The following is a 24,514-nucleotide window of genomic DNA, read 5'->3' as shown; positions in this document are numbered from 1 at the left end:
GGTCAGGATGCGGAGGATGGTTGTCCTTTTGAGCCTGTAGTGGGCAATGACATCCACTGGTGTTAAGTCTCTGAGGCTGGTGCGTTTTCGGAATGTCCGCTGTCTTGTTCTGTGCTGCCTCGGTGGTAGTCCTGGGGGGTGGTCCTGGGGGTGGTGGCAGTGGGTGTTGTGGACCTCTTGGGTCTCCAAGCTGCATGATTAGTAGCTCCATGGCATCTATTGGTCTTCAGATGTGGCTCTGGGCTGGGCTCCCTTTCTACTGCAGGTTTTCGTCCTACTTAAGACCAGAAAAAAGAAGGTCTTAATTCCCTGCTGCTAACTTGCCTTATCGACTGTTTTTGGCCTACATCGTCGATCTAGCTGGTCATTGAGAATATCACAAAGTGGTGTTATCGTGAGTTTTTGGACGGGAATGCCTACTCTGCATATAATTAGCGTTAGTTGTCGTTGTCAGCCTTGGCAATGTTTTTAGCGACAGCTATCGCAGGTAAACTGACAAGGTCGGCGGAAAAGTGCAGCTAAAACGGAGATGAGTTCTTGAGAATATGCCCCTTAGTATTTTGGCACTGACTCTAGTTTTAAGATATATACAGTGTTGACAAGGTGGAATAAAGTGGAATCGCAATTCAGTTTCATTTGTAATTTAAATACATTTGTTTGATCAATAATTAAACTGAATGTAAGGCATTATGGTGTAGTACCCACATTGATTGATTACTAAACAAAGATTCCAGTTTGATCAAGGAGTGACATATATATTTATAAATAGTAAATATTAAGGGCCTTGGTACTCGGGTGGCAGTCCGGACATCACCGCTGTCGCACCACCGAGCATATTCCGAGATGCTTTTCGACTGCCCATTTCATGGCAGTGAGCCCGCCATGAAAAGGGCGGCGGAGATTCAACTATGGGAGCCGTGACAGGGTCCCTGCTGCTTCTGGGCCTGGGGATGCATACAGAGGGGCACATGTTGTGCCCTCCTGGAATCGCACTCTGTTTCTTTACGGTGTGGCATGCACAACATGGTGCATGCCACAACATGCGGGAATGTGCTGCAGGCGCTGTCACTGCGGCTGTCTGTCGTTAAGGCTTTCCTATGAGCCTAACACAGCTGCCACCGTGAGACCGCCGCAGCAGCGTCCACCCGACCTGGATTTCATTCATAATCCAGCAAGCGGGAGCAACACTGGCTTAGCAGTCCTCCTGCAAGCACAGCTGTGGAGGTGCTGCAGAAGGACTGCCAAACCCATAATAAAGCCCTACATTTTTTAACACACACCATTAATATAATGTTAAGTAAATATATTTAAATAGTATTTAAAGATATATATAAATAAATACTAATTTGAACACAAAATAAATACTATAACAATTTAACTGGAAAAAATGTAAAAACATTGCCAATTTAATTGTATATAAAAAGTAAACAATAGAAAAAGTATGTTTTACTAAAAATATCTTAAAAATAACAGATTTCTTAACATTAAAAAATAGGATATTAAATACACAAACACATGAAAATATATGTGTACACAATACTAACAAAACCTATAAAATTTTAGAAATAATAAATGTAATATCCCCATTCCAGTTGGTGCAACATTAGGGAAAGTGTTGGACTCAGGAGGGGTAAAAATTACTATTCCCACTCCAGTCAGTGAAACAATAGGGAAAATGTTGGACTCCAGTGGGGTAAAATGTACTGTTCCCACTCCACTTGTTGTAATAGTAGGGAAAGCATTGGACTCACAAAGGGGAGAATTTACTATTCCTACTCCAGTCTGAGCACCAGTAGGGAAAGCGTTGGACCCAGGAGAGATTACATTTATTATTCTCACTCCAGTCTATGCAACAATAGGGAAAGTGTTGAATTGACAAGGGATACAATTTACTAATCCCACACCAGTCTGTGCAACAGTAGGGAAAGTGTTGGACTCAGAAGGGGTAAAATGTACTATTCCCACTCCAATCTGTGCAACAGAAGGGAAAGCGTTGGACTCAGGAGGGGTACAATTCCCACATCAGTTGGTACAACAGTAGGGAAAGTGTTGGACTGTGGAGGGGTAAAATTTGCTATTTCCACTCCAGTCCTTGCAACAGTAGGGAAGCAGTGGGCTCAGGAAGGGTACAATTTACTATTCAGACTCCAGTCATTGCAACAGTAGGTAAAGCGGTGGACTCAGAAGTGGTAGAATTTACTATTTCCACTCATCTGCGCAACAGTAGGAAAAAAATATTGGACTCAGGAGGGGTAAAATTTACTATGCCTACTCCAGTCTGTGCTACAATACGGAAAGTGTTGGGCTCTGGAAAGGTAAAAGCTACTTTTCCCACTCCAGTTTGTGCAACAATAGAGAAAGCTTTGGACACCAAAGGGGTAAAATAGATTATTCCCACTCCAGTCTGTGCAACACTAGAGAGAGAGTAGTTCAATTCAGATGAATAACATATTTTAATGACTCTATTACATAACCACAACTATACAATTCTAGATATAAAAATTATTTGTCTAAATTTTAACAAAAATTTAACAAATTACATAATTATTAAATTTTTACCAATTATTATCATTCAAAACAAATATTAACTTGGCTAAAATGCTACACTATAGTCCCACAAACATACAATTAAAATGTAATTGAAATTTAAAAAAAGCTTAACACAATTGCTATATTAAGTAATAAATAATAAAAAATTTAATAAATTAATAAATACTTTTAAATCTATTCTTACTTACATAACTTCCCCCATTCCTCTACAATCTAAACAACCAACACCTAAAATACTTATAAAATGTTGTAGTTCAATTTCACGAAATGACTGCTTTATACTAGGAGAAGGAGCGTTGTTTACACAGATATATCCTAAGGATAGATGCATCTAAAACACCTCTTTTTTTGCCTTTAGATATTCATTCCAATCTGTAACCATCTGTCTCAAGCAGAGGGACAAGGCATAGTCTTTTCCACTTTCCTCGTTTCTACTTTTTGGCTCATTTATTATTCTGTGTGCGGCCAGTAGTGGTTGTGGTGAGGGTCAGTAGAGTGTAAGGTTCCTGGATCCAAGGTAGCGTGTGAGTGTGTTCTGACAATCCTAAAAGCTGAACAATAACTAAAATAAAGAACTTCAAGCCAATCACAATTTGTGAAGGATTTAAAAATGAGTGACATAGCTCGCAATTTTTCTACTCAGTTGTTTAACAGTCAAGATATAAAATAGAATGAACCCTTTAAGCCCAACGTTTACAAACCTTAATTTCACAAAAATGTGGATTTACACCAAATCAAAAAAATAACAATTCTTCTTTCATGCTAGGTAGGGTTGGTGAAAAACACACTTTCAGTTTTTTTTTTGCAGTGGCAGAGAGCATATTTTCTATGGGTGCTAAAATGGGAAATGCATCTTTTATGACAGCCCCTTTTTAACTTTTTTGTCCCTTTCATGTTTCAGAACGAAATTTGGCGTGCTGAAACCAGTTTCACTAGGCGTGCTCTTTTGTCAAATGGTGCCAATGTTGAAAGCAAACCAAAAAAAACATTTTCAATAGACAGTGCTGTGTCACCACCACTGCCAACCAAATATTATCTACATCATTATGTGATTATGGCATATAAGGAAATAAAAACTAATATAGTGGCTTAGGGAAAATGCCACTTGGCTTATGGTAGGGCTAGAGCTAGGCAACTCCCTTTATTGGTATTGTGAAAACAAATGAAGTGGAGCTCAGGTTGGAAAGTTACTTGCAAGGGATTCAGTCACTAGTACTGCAGCGGATTTACAAACACGAGGCTCGAAATGCTTCCATAGGGATCTGTGTGCCACCAGTCGAATAGAAGCGCAGATCATTCGTTCTTCACTCTGGTATGCATTTTTTTTCCTCTTTGACAAATACAAACAAGCATTGGCATAGCCAATAGGTCTCGCCTTTGACCAAGAAAGCATTATGTACAACTGAATGACCATATTAAAAAAGTATTAACAATAAATGTCTTGAGTATTTTTTGTCCTTTTTATGTTGGCAACTTCTATCTGCCTGTCCCAATGGTTGCTTGTTATGGGCTTTTTTGTTATGGGGGGGCATAAATAACAGGAGGGTGAAGTTTGGGAAATAGTACCTGTATAACAGTCAGTGAGAGTCAGTCAGTGAGAAAGAGAGTCCCCCTATGACCATGCCATTAGTGAACTAAGAGGTAAGTCAGTAGTCCTATAAACGTTGTCTAGATTCTTATAGATGGAGCAACATTATAGTCTATTAAAATATAAGAAGTGCTTGTACAGCAAACACCCTGAACTCAAGTATTTAAAGTGCTCTCATATGTGATATTAAAGAAAAAGGAGGCTCTGTGAAATTAAAAGTTGACCTAGGATCTCACAATGTGGACAAGCTGGGATTTCAGCTTATCTGGGGTGGGAGAGAGAGAGAGAGAGAGAGAGAGAGAGAGAGAGAGAGAGAGAGAGAGAGAGAGAGAAAAAGAGAAAAAGAGAAGAGAGATCCTGGTTTACATAAAAGGTCAGTGTTTTGTCTTTTATTCTTGGTGCACAGCGAGATATTCTGACAAAGTAGACCCAACTCAGGGCTGCCAGACCCAATTAGCAAGCCAATAATTCATTTATTGGGGGGGGGGGGGGGGGGTAACACCCCTTCCCAGAGGTACTGGCAGCTAAAATTCTGAAAAACCCTTGTGCCTTGGACTTCTAAAAACTCGCCCCTTCTCCTTGGAAATACTTACAAACTGTACAGTGACCACAGAGCTTAGTGCAGCTCTTCAATATAAATACATTTCCCACGAGTCCTGCTGGTCAGATAAGGGCTGCCATGTTCTCCTATTGTTCTGCAGAAAGGCAGATGCTCTGCAAAATCTCAGCCACTTCGTTACTTGGCCTAGATGATAATCACATATTCTGTCAATCTCATGCTCTCAAGAAAAACACTCAAGCTGAGCGAACCTCTTCCAAATCATGCCCTTGATGTGTAGTTTGGATATCCCAGTGTGTATTTTTCCGGAAATATCTTTTACAAGCGAGATTTCCAGGATTCCAAAAAAATCCAACGTGGGCCCTAGTGCAAAGTGCAAAAATACTGCTGCAGCTCTACATTCGCACTTCTTTCAATGAAGGTTAATGACCGATTTAGTTCTCCATTGGACTTGTCTGCTGCCTAACAGTGAGCTCCAATTGGCCTTTTGCAAACATGTTCTAATTAGTAAATATGGACAAGACTAGAAGTATAGTGTTGTATTGGTACTGAAATGTTCTCAGTGTTTATTTATTAGTCATCTGCGAGATGAGAAGCATACATTTCTCTTGTTTCCAGGCTGTGTTTAAAAGAGGGGAAGAGGTTACAGTGCCCGCATTGTTTGCGCGCCACCTTTTCAGTAAGATGGGCATTTTGTTCTCTGTCTGTAGTTCCTCCACTCTTACAAGCGGTATTCAACGTGCTGGTTTTTCCTCACCAGCTCCAGAGCTTTCAGTAATCCAGTTACTTCGCATATTTAGCGCGCCTTAACGAGGGTTTGCCTTAAGAGTGCGGGCAGAGCCTCAGCTTCTCCTCTATAAGCCCTCCTCGCCCCCGCCGAGGGATGAAAGAAGTGTGTGGGAAGTGGACCCTTCTGGCCGTGCTGCCCGGACCGGTTTTCCATCCCATGCCTGGAACAGCTGGGCTCCGCCAAACAAGCTCAGGGTGCCCCGTGTCTGGACTCGTGAGGAATGAGTCTGGAATGGAAGTGAGGCTGTGGCCCGAAGATGTGTAATTCATTGTGTTTTTTTACGAGCCTTTACTTTCAAAGGTAAGGATGAAACCGGACCTCTAAAGGGAACACAAACAAGCGCGGCCACGTGGCCACGAAAGGAATGTGAGGTATGTAGCTGGCACCCGGCTGCGCTGCTGCTCGCTCCCGAGCTCCCTAGGCCAGGGGAGAGAGAAGGCGGGACATGCACCCGCCTTTGGCCAATTGCGTGCTTTCTTTCTTACAAAGACGCACGCAAAGACCAATAGTGTGTGATTTAAACTCGGACCACACGCACGAGCGTGTGGTCCGTGTTTAAAGTCCTTACTAGAAGCCTCGCAGAGCAGCGCATGCACGCTGGCTCAGGTGAGACCTAAAAAAGGTTAAAAGGATGAAACTAACATGTAGCTTGCAGACCTGTGGTTGTCTTACAACCTCATCCCTGATTCCAAGTGGGCCTAGAAAGGCTGAGGTATTTTCTGCAAAGTGAGGAATTTACCACACCTGGTAAATTCAAACACTGTGAATTACAATATTTGTCGGTGATGGTAAGTCCCTCCTGTTTTGGGGTTTTCATCAAGAAAATTAGTATTTATGTTTTCAGCACCAAATTCCCCAATGTTAGAAATGGGGTTTCTGGTTGGCTAGAGTATGCACCTAAGCCAGGCAGAACTCACATTAATAGTGAGGGCAAGTAAGGTGCACACCAAAGATAACCTGTGCTCACCCTCTGGTAGCTTGGAGCAGAGCAGTCAGGCTTATCATCAGAGGCAATGTGTAAAGCGTTTGCGCAACACACTCACGCAGAAACACAATGAACACACCACATAAGAGACCACAAAGGATTGAAAAATACATATGGTATATTATATATAACATCAAACCAAAACAACATGAATCATAAATACTGTGCATACTATGCAAATCCTGAGGTAGTACTTCTTATCCTGACAATGCACTAATCAAATCAACATACATTATAACATCAGTGCGTGAAATGCAGCAATTTGTTTAGACATGGTCCACTAAATAACCCCATAAACATTTAGGGCGCAGCGCATCTGCACTCCTATTAAACAATATATGGTATTAGATATCCCCTGTAGGACACAGGTGCACCTGCATGCCTACTAGGGGTATTACGGTAATTTTAGGGATGTTCACATCCTACAAGTTCCTGAGTAGGGGGCCTCTGTCCAGGACTCACCCAGTCATGCTACGACAGATCCAGTGCCCCCAATGTGTGTACCAAAATGGGGGGCACACTGTGGCATCCAGCAGGGACACCTCGCTTGGTCCCCACGCATGTAGAATTGTAAAAAGGCAGTTGCCCAAAAAGAACGGAGCCACCTGCGAACTGTTACGCGGGACCGCTGTGTAACTCCCCCAGGAACCTCTGGTTAGGCAGGGAGTGAATTCTAGGCATTAAACGGGGGGGGGGGTTAGCTCCGGGGAAGTGAAGGGCCAGATGGGACATACTCCCTGTTCCAAGCAGTGTGCAGTGAGAGAAGGCCACGCGGCGACTCATGCCTATCGTACCTGTGATCTTGAAGGTTGCGGGAGTTGGGACCCGTTTCCCCTAGCGGGGAGAGGGATCAGCGATGGCCTTGCAAAGGGAGCTCTCCTCGACAGGGAACTCCTCTTGGCAGGATAGGTGTGGGCAACTTCGGCTGCAGGCTATGGAGAGCGGTACTGACACGCTCTTCTCTGGCATGTCTCTCTTCGGTGCTGCGGCTCTCCAGCTGGGAGGGGGGGCCTTGCGGGGGGATTCCCAAGGGCTGATGGCGATGCAGTGTACAGGGCGCCGGTGCCGCAGCACTGCACCTGCCTCAGGACAGCTTCACGTTGCGGTCTCCCTAAAACCCCACTGCAGTCTCGTCAGGCACAGCTGGGCCATCAACTGCCAGATCCCACAAAGCACCCCATTACATCATCATGGAACACAGGTACATCATAATGGGTAGCAGCCCCAGGCTAGCTGAGGCTGCCTAAGTGCATTACAACACATCCCCCAGCCTTACCCAGCATAACGACCTGGAGCAACATCAAAGTAGAGTTTCAAATGCAAGGGGAAAAGAGAAAGAGACATGGCAAGCAAATAACAAAAGAAAGAAAACAGATACACAAAAGAACTAGAAGACAGACAGTGGTAAATTACTTTAAACACAACCACTGGTCACTGTGCAAGAGGAAGGCTAAAACCAGATTGGACGATGTTATTTTCCATATCATCCCCTAAAATAGCGACGTCACTCTCGTTCTTGTCGCTGATTGTGATTTTATTTCACGCATGTATTTCTCAGATTCCTCCACAACTTTTGCTTCTTCAAGAAAACCGATTTTAGATACAACTCTTGAGGAAATTAGGGGACTGCAACCTTTTTTGAGTGCTACTAATGAAAAATTAAAACAGATTGAAGATAGATTGAAGATAGATATTTATGGAGGGTAGGAAGGTTGACATGGAGCAATGCATTTGTTTGCTTAAGGATATGACTACTAAGATTCCTCTTCTTGATCAAAAGGTTTCAAAACTCAAACTTCACCCAAAAAATTTGAAAACAGGATTCGTCACAATAATCTTCGATTGTATGGTTTACCAGAGGCTCTTGGGGGACCTAACCTTTGCAACTTCTTGAAGAAATTCCTTCTAGACCTGCTTGACCTTCCTAATACCCCTCCTCTTAACTTTCAACAAGCTCATCATCTTGGTCGACTTAATCCTCTCTCCCTTAAACCTTGAGGCATCATTATTCTCTTTCTAGAATTTATTGGCCTTTTAGGTGTCTTGAAAGCGGATAAAGCTAAAAGACGGCTCGGCTGGTCTGGTCATGATATCTTCAGATCTCAAGATATTTCGAATGCAGCCAATGTCAGACATAATGAATTTCTCGTCCTGAGGCCCCAACTGAGGCACCTGAATATACGTTATGGTATTCTCCATCCCTGCTTATGCAAGGTAACCAATGAGGGCATCACTAAATCTTTTGATGACCCTGTTTTTAAAAACAAACTTTTTATTGATAAACAAACATCAGCAGTACAATCACATTTCAGAGGAAGTAGTACATCAGGTTTCATGGGAACAGTAGGTAATACACGTTATACAGAGTATACTTTGGAAGGTCTAGGGTGAAGGGCGATGGAGATAAGGGGAGGTTGACATATATCGCCTCGGTAGGAATTCCACAAACCCCAAACACGGGTACATTTCTTGGGACATCCACGGGCCACATACACTGTTTTTTTCCGAAACATTGTCCAATCCAAGTCTCTTTCCCAGTCCCCCACCGTAGGAGGAAGCGGCGCTCCCCATCGCTGGACAATGTTTCTTTTGGCGAGCATTAGTCCCAAAGTGACCCACTGTGTCAAGCAAACATTCAAATCTGTTGGCTCCCAGATATTCAATAAACACCTGCCGGCCTCCATACGGAGGTGTGTGGATTAAACAGTGTTAATAATATCGTGAATGCTACGCCAATATGATTGGATCAGTGTGCATTCCCAAACTATATGGATAAAGGTACCCAACTGGCCACATCCTCGTCTACAATCCCCCCGTCAGCCCTCCCATCCGCACCAATTGAGGCCCCGTCACGTATACCCTGTGTAAGAATTTTAGTTGGACAAGTCGTAGACGAGCTGGTATTGCCACTACTTTGGGCGAGGAGATAGCCTCCTGCCACTCCTCATCGTCCATCTCAATGCCGTCCCTGGACCACTTCTCACGAAGGGCCCGGAGGGGATCTGGCAAGTTGTTAACCAATTTTTTGTATATCAATGAAATGGTGCTGTTAGGCATATGACCGTCCAATACTCTATCCTCTAGCGGGGAGGATTCAGGTGGCGTGGCCCCGGGCTGCAGATGAGTGCGGAGTGCGTGTCTGACCTGTGTATAGCAGAAGAGTTCAGAGTCTGCCAATTTGAATTGCTGCTGCAACACGGCAAAGGTCTTAATTTCTGGTTTTCCCCACAGATCACCTATAAGAGAAATGCCTATAAGATCCCATTTGTCGAACCCTTTACTCCTCCACAAATTACCCAGCTGTTCAGAGTCCCATAATGGTGTCGCAAGTGTAGGCCTCCGCCCCCAACCAAGGCATTTAGTGGCAGTGTGCCAGACATGCGCAGCATGTTTGGTGGGGCTTGTAAGTGTATAGCGCCGGGGCTTAGCGTAGAGGGCTCTGTTGAAGTTCCCCCCAGAGAGGAACCATCTATCCATACTGTAACCCGGGTCTCCTGGTGGGGCATAAGTGCAGTGGTTGATGGAGGACAGGTGGGCCGCCCAGTAGTACAGTTTGATATTAGGAAGGCTGATGCCTCCGTCATACCAGTTCAGGGAAAGCTTACCGAGAGCGATACGCGGGTTGCCATTCCATAGGAGATCTCGCTGGAGGCCTTTCACTTCTCTAAAATAGGACGCAGGTATCGGGTCTAAAGAATTTTGCAGGGCATACAAAAACCGGGGTAGAGGCATCATTTTAAAAAGGGCCACCTTCCCCAACAGGGAAAGGGGGAGCGATCTCTATCTTTCAATATCTTTATGCAGCCTGAGCAAGCAGGGGTGCAGGTTATGGGTATAGCGGAGGGAGGAGTCCAGGGAGAGAAAGATTCCCAGATATGTAAAGCCATCTTTGCATATTTGTATAGGACAGTACCGCGGTGGAATCAGCGGCTCTCCTGCCACTACAAACAGGAGGGAGTTGCTCCAGTTTATGGAGTAGCCGGAGTATCTACCAAAGATTGTGAGGATATCTAAGACCACTATCAGGGAACGCCTCGGGTAGGTTAAATAAAGGAGGATATCGTCAGCGTAAAGGGAGATACGGTCCTCCCATTCTGGTGACCAGCGCATGCCCCGAATCATCGGGTCTCTGCATACCCAAGCTGCTAATGGCTCCAGCGCCAAGGCACATAAAAGAGGGGATAGGGGGCATCCCTGCCGGGTACCCCTTCCCATTTGATGACCCTGTTAAACTGAAATTGTTTCTCCAGAACATTACACCACATGCAATGGATACTGTTGCTCCAAAACTTTAAACTGTTGTGTACTTTTGTTCCTACCTATGATGTCTTTCTTTCTGTATGCTATTTACTTTTGCTTAGGCCTGGGCGGTAAATTCCGTTCCGCTTGCGGAATTTGCGGAATTTGCGGAATTTGGGTAATTTCGCATTCCGCGGAGAACGCGGAATTTCCAAAAATTCCGCGGCTTTGTGGAATTTTTTGCTTGTTCGCGCTTTCAAAATGCGTGTTTGGGAGATATTTCTCCCCGAGCACGCAAACAGCGTTCGCGAGCAGGAAGAAAGCATCGCGAACAGGCGGAACAAGCAATTCCACGTGTTCGCAGAACTTTTGCGTGCTCGCGGAGATTTTTTACTGTTTCGCGCCCACCCCTACTTTTGCTCTGCTGTCGATCTTGTCATGCTGTTGATACATCTCATACTCTTCTACCATAGCTTTTCACCCAGATCTGGATGTTTTTCCTTTATCGGCTTTCTCTTCTATTTTTCTATGTATTCCTTTTTCTTAACTTTCTTTTTTTTTCTCCCTATTTTATGTAACTGCTGGTATAATGCTCCCTTTCTTTTATTTCTCTTGTCTTTATCCTCTATATATAATTAATGTTGTTTTGTCTCCTTTTTATTTTTTGCAGTTTGTCACCCCTGTTCCTGTAAGTTTCTCCCCATCTACCCAATATATTTGACATTATCTCGTGGAATGTTACTGGTCTCGGACATCCGGTTAAACGGCAAGACATACTCTCTCACTTATTTAAACTTCAGTCTACAATTGCCAATTCCTTTTATACAGAAAACACAGTGTAATGAATCTGTTAAATTGAAGAGACAATGGGTTGGCCAGGTTTTTTTCTCTCCAGCAGTTGAACATAAAAGTGGTATTGTTAATCTTTGCCATAAAGCTTTGAAATTACAAATTGTTTCAACTGAATGTGTTACGGATGGTAGATGGGTGTTGATTAATGTTGTTGTTGATAACAAATATCTTATCTTTTTCAATATTTATGGTCCTGTTAAATCTGACCATGAGTTTTGGCATTCAATCAAAGTAAAACTTAAGAAGATCCCTAACTGTAATATTATTATGGCCAGTGATTTTAACCAATTGGTGGATCCTTTTTTGGATAGAACATTTCAATATAAGTTTAAGCCTGATAAATCGCATAAAGTATTACAGTCAGCAATTACCTCTAGACTGTTATTTGATGTTTGGAGGACTTGTAACCCTGATACATTTGAATATTCTTTTTTTCCGAATGTTCATAATACAATGTCCTGAATTGATTATATTTTAGTCACTAAATCATTGCTTCTGATTCTACAACCTTCTGAAATTTTATATCTGAGCATGCCCCAATATTGACCTCCCTAGATAGTTCCATTATTGATTCTAAAATGGGCAGATGGAGGTTTAAATCCTCGTTATTATCTGAGAATCAATTTATTACTGAAGCTCACACGTTCATAACATAATTCTGTCACTTCAACAACTCTGATGATACTTCTGTTGTAAACAACTGGGATGCATTTAAATCTTCATTTAGAGCTTTCACTATTGCTTACTCTGCCATAAAAAAAAGGTTTAAATGCTCAATATGTCCTCCTACTGAAACAAGTTAAGACAATTGAACAAGCTTATTATACCTCTAAATCTTTGTTTAAGCTGCATGAATTGTTTAAAGATAAATCAGCCCTTAACAAGCTTGCTACGTTGATGCCTATTGTTGGACCCGGCCTCGTGGCGTGGTCCTGACTTCCCGGGGGTTGGGCTTGTTCCCCGCCCTAGCCTCCACGAGCTACCCGTCCGGGCCGCACGAGGTCACCTACACCTCGGGGCTCCGCCATGTTGTCGCCTGCCACGTGACCCTGCACACCAGTCCTCATGACTTCGCTCAACCCGGCCTCGGCCCCAGCAAGGCCCAGACATTGAGGCACCAAGAACTGGCCAGGGGGTGTCACGTGAACACCTCATCGCCCTGGCGGAGGGCGGTATCGATGGTACCCCCAACCGTCCCCCCACACCGAGGTGCGATCGGCCTCCATCTCTCCTGGGCCGGGCGCCTCTCCTGCTGGGCGTCTGGCTGCTCCCAACCCGGCGTCTCCGCCCCCCGGGCGCAAGGGTCCGGACATCAAAGGGCTCCAGACCTATATCTGGGGCGACCCCGCCACAGACCGGCAGTTGTATCCCGGAGTCGAGAGCCCTGCTGATCGAATCGCGGCCGACCCTACGGAGAAGAACTCTTGCTTGAAACCACCACGAGCCCTGCAGACTGCGTCGCGGCTCCTTCTTGCTGAAACCTTGAAGCCCCCCCGGAACATCGGGGCCCTGCTGACGCTGTCGCGGCCCAACCCCACTGAAGCCTCCCTCGGAGCCCTGCTGACGACGTCGCGGCTCGAGCTGAGCAGAAACCATCTTGAGAGTCCCGCTGACCTGGTCACGGCTCCCCACGAACTGAATGCCAGAGCCCTGCTGACACCGTCGCGGCTCAACACCTCCGAGACCCGGAGGTCCTCCAGCTTGAGGATAAGAACTGGGCCCCAGGTACCCTCGTACCCAGCTCCTGCCTAAGACTGTCCCGCTACCCCTTCCCTCCTAAAAGAGACACTGAGACTTTTTGCGGATCCCTTGATCCCCTGTTTGTGTAATATTGAGCCCGTAACCTTTTAAAGTGCTGATAAAGAATTTCTCATCTTGAGACAACCTCCTTGAGTCCGGTGTGGTGGTGTTGCTGTGCTAGTACAGAATAGGAGAAGGATCTCCCAGGAGGCTTCTCTGCAGCGCTCGGCTATTTCGTACAGTGTGGGGGCCCCCCCTGAGTGGTCTCGCCGACTCCTCGGGGTCCGCCTTCCAACATTTGGTGGCAGCGACGGGATCCGAGCCGAACGCAGTACGTACCAGCCAGTAACCCACTAGCTACCCATCCAGACAAACAGAAGTCATGAGCAACCAAGAAAACAACGCGACCACGGAGTTCCAGCCCGAACGGTTGGAGGAATACACGCACAAAGAATTGAAACAGTTCTGCAAGGACAAAGGCCTTGCAACCACCGGCCTAGGTACCAAAGAGGAGATGCAGAAAGCCCTGAGGACCTGGCTGGAGGCCGAGGCAGGCCACTCCCAGGAAGAAGGTCCCCTGCCCCTGACTGTGGCCACATCAACCGCACCGACTCCGGCAACCGGAGGAAGAACGAGCCTAGAAACCGGCCTCTCCGAAGAGGAGATACGAGAGCGGGAGAAGGTCCGGAACCACGAACTAGAGCTCGCACGACTGCGGCTGGACGGCGAACTCCAGCTGGCGGAAAAGAAACTAGCCCTAGAGCAGCTACGGCTACAAGAGGAGATAGAAGAGAAGAGACGGCACCGAGAGTTGGAGGAAAAAAGACTGACCCTTGAGCACGAGCGAAGTCTCAAAGAGCTCGAAATCAAGGCAAAGAACGGGGGGACCGACACCCCCAGTAATAGAGACACCCTGCCGCCTGCCGAGGCCAAGGTACATATCCCGAAAGATGTCGTCAAGGAGTACTATAAGAATGACGACATCCAACAATGGTTCAGGGCATACGAGGTGGCCATGACCTCCCATCGGGTGCCCCGAAAGGACTGGGGCCCCGGCCTGTGGGGTCGGTTCCTGAGTGAAGGTCGAGACACGCTGCTCCAGCTGCCAGAGGAGGTGATGACCTCCTACGACCACATGAAGGAGGCCCTGCTCTCCCGCTACGGGCTAACCGTGGAAATGTACCGCCAGCGGTTCAGAGACTGCAAGAAGATCCCGGGCACTACCTGGGTGGAATATGTGGACTTTTTCAGCCGGGCCCTAGAAGGATGGATCAAGGGTAGCAAAGTCACCACCTACGGGCAGCTGGTCGACCTCATTGTTTGGGAACATCTCTCCAACAATTGCTTCGTGGAGCTAAGGCAACACCTCCTCGACAGCAAGATGACCGACCCGCGAAAACTCGCCGTCGAGGCCGATCGATGGGTCAACACCCGAGTCCCCCGGAACTCGATGGGGGAGTACCAGAGGAACCCCACCGGACCTCCCCGCCAACGCGGTGGAGGGGGAGGGCCGAACAGGAACCGGGACCCCCCCGCCGGGGCCCCCAGGAGCCCACCTCGAGGGCCGCCGCAGCAACACCTCTCCCCGAGCCTAGCCCGAAGAGGGGCGACCCCAGCCAGAACCGGACCACGGCCCCCAGCAACCTGCTACGGCTGCCAACAAACCGGACACTATGCCAGCGATCCGGTCTGCCCCCTGAACCGAAGGAGCGGGGCCGGCGGGCCCCCGCCCCGACAGCTGGCGGCCGCCGCCCTGGGGGAAGGAGAAGAAGAAGAAGAAACCCTCGACCGAGGAACCACCGAATGGGAGCCGGCGGCCATGTCCCTGGTCTGCCTGGGCAGCCGATAAATGGTGCCCCGCACCCCCATCCCAAGCAACACCCAGAAGTACCGGCAGCAGGTCACCGTCAATGGACAACGGGCCGAAGCCCTTCGTGACACCGGCGCCAGTGTCACCGCTGTCCGCTGCCACCTGGTGACCCCCGAACAGATCCTACCCAATGTGCTGTGCCCCGTCCGGACGGCCGACAACAGCGAAAGCCTGTGCCAGATGGCCCTAGTCCCCTTCGAGTGGGGAGGGGTGACAGGCCTACTAAAAGTGACTGTCCGCGACGACGCACCAGTAGACTGCCTCCTGGGGAACGACCTGGAGAGTTCCCCCTGGGCTCAAGTGGAGCGACGAGAGCACCTCCGAATGCTGGGACTATCCGAATGGGCCTGCGCCATCACCCGGTCCATGACCGCCCAGGCCCCCGGTGCCGCCCCGCCCGAGGGGCTCGCACCACCCCCCGCCTGCAGCGAGGGGGAGGCGGACACCGACACTGGACCTACTGAACACTCCCCCGAAGAGATTGCTTCCCTCGGCGCCCTACCAGAGCTTGCACAATGGCGCCACGAAGGGGGCCCCACCCGTGAGCAGTTCCAGCAAGACCAGCAGTCCTGCCCCTCTCTCGAAGGGGTCCGACAACAAGCGTCCGCACAAGCCAACGGGGACCAGACCGGTACCCACTGGGTCTACTGGGCCGAGGGCCTGTTGTACAGTGAACAGAAAGTGGCAGAACTCGGGGCCAGCCGCGTGTTGGTGGTCCCCCTCCGCTTCCGGGAGTTCCTTCTCAACCTGGCACATGACGTGCCCCTCGCCGGACACCTAGGGCAAGATAAAACTTACAGCCGTCTGGTGACCCACTTCTACTGGCACCGGATGCGGAGAGACGTGGACAACCACTGCCGGTCCTGCCAGACCTGCCAAGCCAGCGGGAAGACGGGGGGTCGGGTCAAGGCCCCCCTCCAGCCCTTTCCAGCCGTCAGCACCCCGTTCGAACGGGTCGGGATCGACATCGTGGGGCCCCTGAACCCCCGGACTGCCCTGGGCCACCGCTTCATCCTGGTCCTCGTGGACCACGCCACCAGGTACCCGGAGGCGGTCCCGCTAAGAACTGTGACGGCCCCCGTGGTAGGCCGGGCCTTGATGGGGATCTTCTCCCGAGTGGGATTTCCCCGCGAAGTGGTGAGCGACAGGGGCACAAACTTCATTTCCAAGTACATGCGGTCCCTGTGGCAGCAGTGCGGGGTCACGTACAAATTCACAACCCCCTATCACCCTCAGGGGAACGGGCTGGTCGAGCGCTTTAACAGAACCCTGAAGGGGATGATTCAGGGCTTGGAAGAGCCCCTCCGGCGGAGATGGGATGTCCTACTACCATGCCTCCTGTTCGCCTATCGGGAGGTCCCGCAGAAGTCCCTGGGGTTCAGCCCGTTTGAACTATTGTACGGACACCCGGTCCGCGGACCGCTCAGCCTGGTCAAGGAGGGCTGGGAGACGAAGCTCCCAGGCGCCCCTCCTGACGTCTACCGATACCTCCTGACCCTACGAAACCAGACCCGCAAGTTCCGAGCCATGGCCGAAGCCAACCTTGAGGCCAGCCAGGAGGACATGAAGCGGTGGTACGATCGGAACACCTCTACAATCGAGTTTGAGCCAGGCCAGAAAGTCTGGTTCATGGCCCCTGTTGAGCCCTGCGCCCTCCAGGACAAGTGGACCGGGCCCTTCAAGGTGGTGGAGAAGAAAAGCCCCGTCACCTACCTAGTCGACCTAGAGTCCCCCCGGAACCCCCTCCGGGTTTTACATGCTAACAGGCTCAAACCCCACTTTGCCCGGACCGAACTGAGCCTGCTGCTGGCGACCGACGAGGGGGGCGAGGACGACTCCGAGCCCCTACCCGACCTCTTGCAGAACAACGTCCACGACGGATCCACCCAAGGTGTCCAACTCGCCTCTTCCCTGACCCCAGAACAGCGTATCGACTGTCAACAGCTGCTGCAGGACTACGCAGCCCTCTTCTCCCTCACCCCGGGGGTGACCCACTGGTGTGTCCACGACGTCGACACCGGGGGCAGCCCCCCCGTGCGACACCGAGCCTACCGGGTACCCGACCGAGTACGGGCATGCATCCAGGCCGAAGTAGCGAAGATGTTGGCCCTGGGGGTCATCGAGCCCTCCGACAGCCCGTGGGCCAGCCCTGTCGTCCTGGTACCAAAGGCCGCAGCCCCCGGCCATCCCCCGGAGTTACGATTTTGTGTAGACTACCGAGCCCTGAATGCTGTGACCAAGACGGACGCCCATCCTATACCCCGGGCCGACGAACTCATCGACCGCTTGGGGTCCGCCCGCTACCTGAGCACGCTGGACCTCACCGCCGGGTACTGGCAGATCCAGCTCACCCCCGGCGCCCGAGAAAGATCCGCCTTTTCTACCCCTGATGGGCATTACCACTTTCGGGTGATGCCCTTCGGCCTGAAGAACGCCCCGGCCACCTTTCAGAGACTTGTAAACAAGGTTCTGGCCGGGCTCGAGGCCTTCAGCGCGGCCTATTTGGATGACATTGCCGTGTACAGCAACCACTGGGCTGAGCACCTAATTCACCTCAAAGCCGTCCTGGCCGCCCTCCAAAGGGCCGGGCTCACGATCAAGGCCAGCAAATGCCAGATCGGCCAAGGATCGGTGACCTACCTGGGCCATCAGGTGGGAAGCGGCCAGGTGGCCCCTCTCCAGCCAAAAGTCGATGCCATCCAGGCATGGGAACCCCCCACTACCCAGACCGCTGTGCGGGCCTTCCTGGGCCTCACTGGATACTACCGGCGGTTCATCCGGGACTATGGGAGCATTGTGGGGCCTCTCACAGAGCTCACCTCGAAGAAACAGCCCAAGAAGGTGCACTGGACTCCCCGCTGCCAATCAGCTTTCGAGACTCTCAAGGCAGCAATGTGCACTGCCCCTGTGCTCCAGGCCCCTGACTACAGTAAGGAGTTCATCGTGCAGACAGACGCCTCCGAATATGGGATCGGGCCGTCCTGTCTCAGGTTAATGAGAAGGGACTCGACCGCCCGGTGGCCTTCATCAGCCGACGGCTGCTGTCCCGGGAGCAACGATGGAGCACCATCGAGCGCGAGGCCTTCGCCGTAGTGTGGGCCCTTAAGAAGCTCCGGCCCTATCTCTTCGGTACCCACGGCCCTTGCGGTGGTTAATGCAAATGAGAGGCGAGAATCCCAAGCTGCTGCGGTGGTCCATTGCCCTGCAAGGGATGGACTTTTCGGTTGAGCACCGACCCGGCAATGACCACACCAACGCGGACGGCCTGTCCCGCTTCTTTCGCCTTGACGAGGAGAATCCCCAAGAAGATGGGTGACTCTCCCTGCCTTCGGCTGGGGGGGGCGCCTGTTGGACCCGGCCTCGTGGCGTGGTCCTGACTTCCCGGGGGTTGGGCCCGTTCCCCGCCCTAGCCTCCACGAGCTACCCGTCCGGGCCGCACGAGGTCACCTACACCTCGGGGCTCCGCCATGTTGTCGCCTGCCACGTGACCCTGCACACCAGTCCTCATGACTCCGCTCAACCCGGCCTCGGCCCCAGCAAGGCCCAGACATTGAGGCACCAAGAACTGGCCAGGGGGTGTCAAGTGAACACCTCATCGCCCTGGCGGAGGGCGGTATCGATGGTACCCCCAAACGTCCCCCCACACCGAGGTGCGATCGGCCTCCATCTCTCCTGGGCCGGGCGCCTCTCCTGCTGGGCGTCTGGCCGCTCCCAACCCGGCCTCTCCGCCCCCCCGGGCGCAAGGGTCCGGACATCAAAGGGCTCCAGACCTATATCTGGGGCGACCCCGCCACAGACCGGCAGTTGTATCCCGGAGTCGAGAGCCCTGCTGATCGAATCGCGGCCGACCCTACGGAGAAGAACTCTTGCTTGAAACCACCACGAGCCCTGCAGACTGCGTCGCGGCTCCTTCTTGCTGAAACCTTGAAGCCCCCCCGGAACATCGGGGCCCTGCTGACGCTGTCGCGGCCCAACCTCACTGAAGCCTCCCTCGGAGCCCTGCTGACGACGTCGCGGCTCGAGCTGAGCAGAAACCATCTTGAGAGTCCCGCTGACCTGGTCACGGCTCCCCACGAACTGAATGCCAGAGCCCTGCTGACACCGTCGCGGCTCGACACCTCCGAGACCCGGAGGTCCTCCAGCTTGAGGATAAGAACTGGGCCCCAGGTACCCTCGTACCCAGCTCCTGCCTAAGACTGTCCCGCTACCCCTTCCCTCCTAAAAGAGACACTGAGACTTTTTGCGGATCCCTTGATCCCCTGTTTGTGTAATATTGAGCCCGTAACCTTTTAAAGTGCTGATAAAGAATTGCTCATCTTGAGACAACCTCCTTGAGTCCGGTGTGGTGGTGTTGCTGTGCTAGTACAGAATAGGAGAAGGATCTCCCAGGAGGCTTCTCTGCAGCGCTCGGCTACTTCGTACAGTGTGGGGGCCCCCCCTGAGTGGTCTCGCCGACTCCTCGGGGTCCGCCTTCCAACACCTATAATATTCTGCTTAAACCCAAATCCAGATTTCATGTTGGCATGGATAAAGCAGGTAAAATGCTTGGTAATTATTTCAAAATTAAAACAGAACGTAAAGCAATTGGATCCATTATTGATGAATTTGATAACTCTGTATACATCTTCAATACTGATATATCTAATTAATTTCAATCCTTTTATGAAACTTTATGTGCAGAGGATATTTCCCCTTCTTAACCAAATCTTCAGAAATTGTTTAATGATCTCCCCCATCCACCTTCCCTTACAGACACATTTGGTGAGTTTGAGGTTGATATTTTTCTCCAGGACACTTTACATGCAATTAAATACCTGAAGAGAACAAAAGCACCTGTCCCTTTTTGGAAGCATTGATTACCATCATTCCCAAACAAGATAAGGGTTCCAAATTTTGTAAACACTATAGGCCTATTTACCAGATCAATTATGATTGTAAGATCTTTGCTAAGATTCTAGCTTCTCAGCTAGAATCTGTTGTCCTGCTTCTTGGTAAAACCGACCGATCTGGTTTTATTAAGGGTAGGCTGGAGTGTTCTCCCACATTGTTAGTCTAGCTGAAAAATGTAATTCTCCACTTGCAGCTCTCTCCCTAGATGTTGATAAAACTTTTGACCTTATCAACAGGTAATTTATGTTTACCACCATTCAATGGTTTAGTTTTGGACCAAAATTCATTTCTTTTATCAAATCTTTCTACTAACTCCCAGGCTGTTTATTTTGTTAGCGGTTGTTTTTCTCTCTATTTTGATACATAGAGGTACCAGACAAGTTGACCCCACTCCCCTCTGTTATTTGCCCCATGTTTAGAGCCCTTTTTGGAATGGATCCATTGTAATATACTTATATCCAGCTTTAAACATGGCTCCCTAAAAGTTAAACTATCTGCTTATGCAGATAATATCCTAATATACATGTCCAATACTCTAGTTCCCATGGATCCATTTTTAAAAGAAATTTCCTTATACTCCAGTGTCTTGGGTTATATACTTAATTTTAATAAAACTGAGATTTTATCCTTGAATTCTCTCTGTTCTCAACACATGTTTAAAAAACACACTGAGAGGGGGACCAGGAGCAAGGGTTAAAGAGTAGGTCCTGTACCAACGCTCCTAAGTTAGCTATTCAAACAACAAGGTAACAATTCCTATAGCGGGCAGTCCCAGTAAGGTATACTGCCTGAAGGGTGGAGAAAAAGTGATCGAGGAGGTTCGTGGTGATGTCTGAGAAGTAGGCCAGATACTCCTGGGTGGTGTTCCAAGTGCCCTCACACACCCTTGCGGGTGCAAAGGATCATCATCGGGCGTTGCTCCTCGTGGGGGTGGCGCTGCAGTACCTCACGGGCCCTTCAAGAGGGCTCTCTGTCGGAGATCTTTTTGTTGGAGTAGCCGTAGTTGTGCGTGCGGTTGTGTGGGGATAGTGGGTGATGTGGTGAGACTAATAAGACCCGCAGGTACCCCAAACGGTTTATTAGTGAGTCCGTAGGGTCTGGTTAAAATCTAACGGGGAGTGGTGCCTGAATAGCACTCTAAAAAGTAGGGGAAAGGTAGATTGTTCTGCTACTCTCAACCCGTGTGTGACAAAATTAGAGTGAGAGTGAGAACGTGAGGTGGGTGGTCAACATGTTTCGCGCTGCCCGCGGTCCCTAACGGATCCGTAGCGCTTCGTCAGGACCAAAAGTAAAAAGAATTACAAAAACTGAGATATAGGAGCAAGTGTATCCTATATTCCCATCTTAGAGGGAACACGTATTGTTCGTGTCCCAAAGAGCGAACCTAAAGGGAGAGGGGGAAAAAAAAGGGAACAAGGAGACAAAAAGAGGCAAAATAAGGTGGTCAGCAACGTATCCAGAGTGCGCAATACAAGTCCCCGGTGTACAGGCGAACCGGTGCGGAGATATACTCGGATAATGGTTGTGCCACATGCCAGAGGAAGGGGGGGAGGGAGGGAATGTGTCAAAGTAAGCCCTCAAGTGGGCAGGTGCAAGAGAGACTCGTGGCTCTATCAACTCTGTGGATATCTTGATCATGCAAGTCCGTTAAGTGGAGAACAAGTGCATGATGGACAGCTCAGGGCTTCGCAGTGCTATGGTCATGCAAGGTTTATAAGGGAATATTGAACACAGCTGTTAAACTAGTGTCTAAAAACCGACTAATGTCGAGTTAAACTGGGTGTTATCGACATGCCGGAAGTTCGACCGTAGAAAGTGGCGAGGATGGACGAGTGAGCCAACAAAATTGTTTAACAGTATTCCGTGACCATGTGTAGACTACATTATAGTGCTAAAGATATGTGGAACTTGTGGGAAACCGGTAAACCTACCCAATATTAAGTGGGTCCAAGCTGTACCGGATAGAGATCAGCTGGGGCGGGGGCGCCAGCTAAAAAGAGACAGCCAGCGTTTGTGAAAAGCTCATACTACGAGAGGAGGAAAAGATACAACAGTAGAACTGCCGGTAGCAGAGTAAAAGTAATCGTTAATTTACAAAGAAGTAAGTAAGAAGATAGTGACATGTACTTACTTAAGCCCCGGGTAATCTATTCCGAAAACCTACGTGCCTCCAGGATCGCCGGTAGTTGAATCGGTGTGGAGGTTCAATATATACCAGGAGTAGATTGGATGTTCGTCCCGGATGTGGGTCAGCTGTGTGTGTGGTGGAGACTAAGGAGGGACTGAATATCCATGGTACTGCGGATGGCGGCCATGTTGGAATGGTCCGTAACACACTAAGAGGTGTAATAGTGTGGATGTCTCCGTGTCACGGGGTTGGGGAGACTCATGGAGGGGTGTAGTAGGGGTGGTACATGTAGTAAAGACCTATGTAACGGTCCCTTGGAGTCGGAGGGAAAAGTAATGTCCTAATACCCCCGCTGGCCTCTATGGTATAAGCGTCGGCCATGTTGGAACGGGTCCGTGGCTATGTTTACGTGTGTGTCGACAGGTTTACTAATCGTGTTTGGTCAGACACAGGGGCTGGATTTGGATCTCGTAATGTCAGCGAGGTAGGGTGGTATCATAGTGTGCTCAGAGAAAGCGGTTATAGGTGAGCTGGAACTCATAACTATAGGTGTATGCACACATATTGTAAGAGTCTGTTTACTGCAAGTGTCTGTACATAAACTATAATGGGTCCACACAATTTTTACTGCAATTGTCTGTATACAGACTGTGAGGGACCCGCAGTGTCGGTCCTGAGGCTGGAAACAAGGGTGGCACTTTGGTCATAGCAGAAGATGGTGTCAAGTATGCAGTGGAGAGCATGATGGGGATATGCTGCCTGATGTTATGGATTAAGGGAACTCCATGGGATGTCGTCGTTAAGACCGGTGACATCAGAACGGAGTCTGAAGACCCAACGTTGTTCAGTTTTGAACAGATTGGTTGGTGTCCACGAAGGATTGTGATCAATCACAGTCCAATTAAGACTGTCAGGAGAATGGTTGTGTTCCAGAAAATGGTTCTGCAGTCTGGTCTGTGTTTTCTTGCACCGTATTGTACTCTTATGTTCCCCAATGCGGGTTTTGACAGGTCTAGTAGTCATGCCTTTGTATCGGAGTCCGCAATGGCAGGTGATAAGGTAAATGCAGTTTTTAGTATTGCATTTAGTGTGGCGTCTCAATTGCCATGGTCTCGGTAGTCCTAGATCCAACTCTTTCATAGGTTTGGTTTGGGGACAGGCGGTGCAGGAGCCACATGGGAAATGGCCTACAACTGGGGGTAGAGCCCAAAGGGTTTCTCGTGGTTTCATATTCTTTCTAGGGCGGGTATGCACTAGAATGTCTCTTAGGTTCTGAGTGCGTTTGAATGCAAACAGGGGGCAAGGACCAGGGTCAAAAGACCCAGTTTTCAGTATTTTCCAGTGTCGTCTCACTATCCTCTGAATGTTGTTAGAGAGAGGGGTGAAAGACGTCACGCACGTTAGTGCCGTGTTCTCTGATTTGGCCTTGGTTTCCAGCAGCGCATCACGATGGTTGTTCCTAGCCCTTTTATGTGCTGTTTTAATGATGTTGGTAGGGTATTTCCTGGTAATAAGGTTCTTTTTGAGGATGGCCGCTTGAGCTTCGAACTCAGTGAGGGTATTGCAATTCCTTCTCAGTCTTAGGAACTGTCCCACAGGGAGATTGTCCCTCAATGCTTTCGGATGGTGGCTTTGATATAGTAGGAGACTATTCCTATCAGTTGGTTTTCTATAGTACGTTGTTAGTAAACAGCCATCTTTCAGGGATATAGAGAGGTCCAGGAAGGGAATCGACTCGTGAGAGTGGGTACCTGTGAATTTGAGGAAAGGGTTAATCGTGTTCATCCAGGCAAAGAACGCAGCACAATCATCTGTACTACCCCTCCAGAAAACAAGAATGTCGTCGATGTATCGACGCCACAAAAGGATGTTATCTTGGAAGGGGTTAGATGGATTTTGGATTTTGTCTTCCTCCAGTTTGGCCATATAGAGACAGGCCAGGCTCGGCGCAAATGTCCTCCCCATGCACGTGCCCTGTGTTTGATGGTAAAGTTTGTTGTTGAACTCAAAAAAGTTTTCTTTGAGTGCGAGTTGGGCACATTCGCAGATGAAAGGTATGGGAGTGACAAATGGCCATGGATCAAGAGTGTGTAGAGCATCTTCCAGGACCATCAAAGTGTCGTCCTGGGGTATATTAGTATATAATGCTACTACATCTAGGGTAACTAGAAGATCAATCGTGTCAGGGGAACTGAACTGTTGTATCAGATTAAGAACTTCCATGGTGTCTCTCAAGTAGGTAGGGTTTTTTTCTACGAGTAGTCGTAAGAAGAAATCACAGAATTTGCTTAGTGGTTCTAATACAGAATTGATCCCTGACACA

Source organism: Triturus cristatus, chromosome 2_2, assembly GCF_964204655.1.
Source record: "Triturus cristatus chromosome 2_2, aTriCri1.1, whole genome shotgun sequence".
Lineage (NCBI taxonomy): Eukaryota > Metazoa > Chordata > Amphibia > Caudata > Salamandridae > Triturus > Triturus cristatus.
This window is presented reverse-complemented; position numbering follows the sequence as displayed.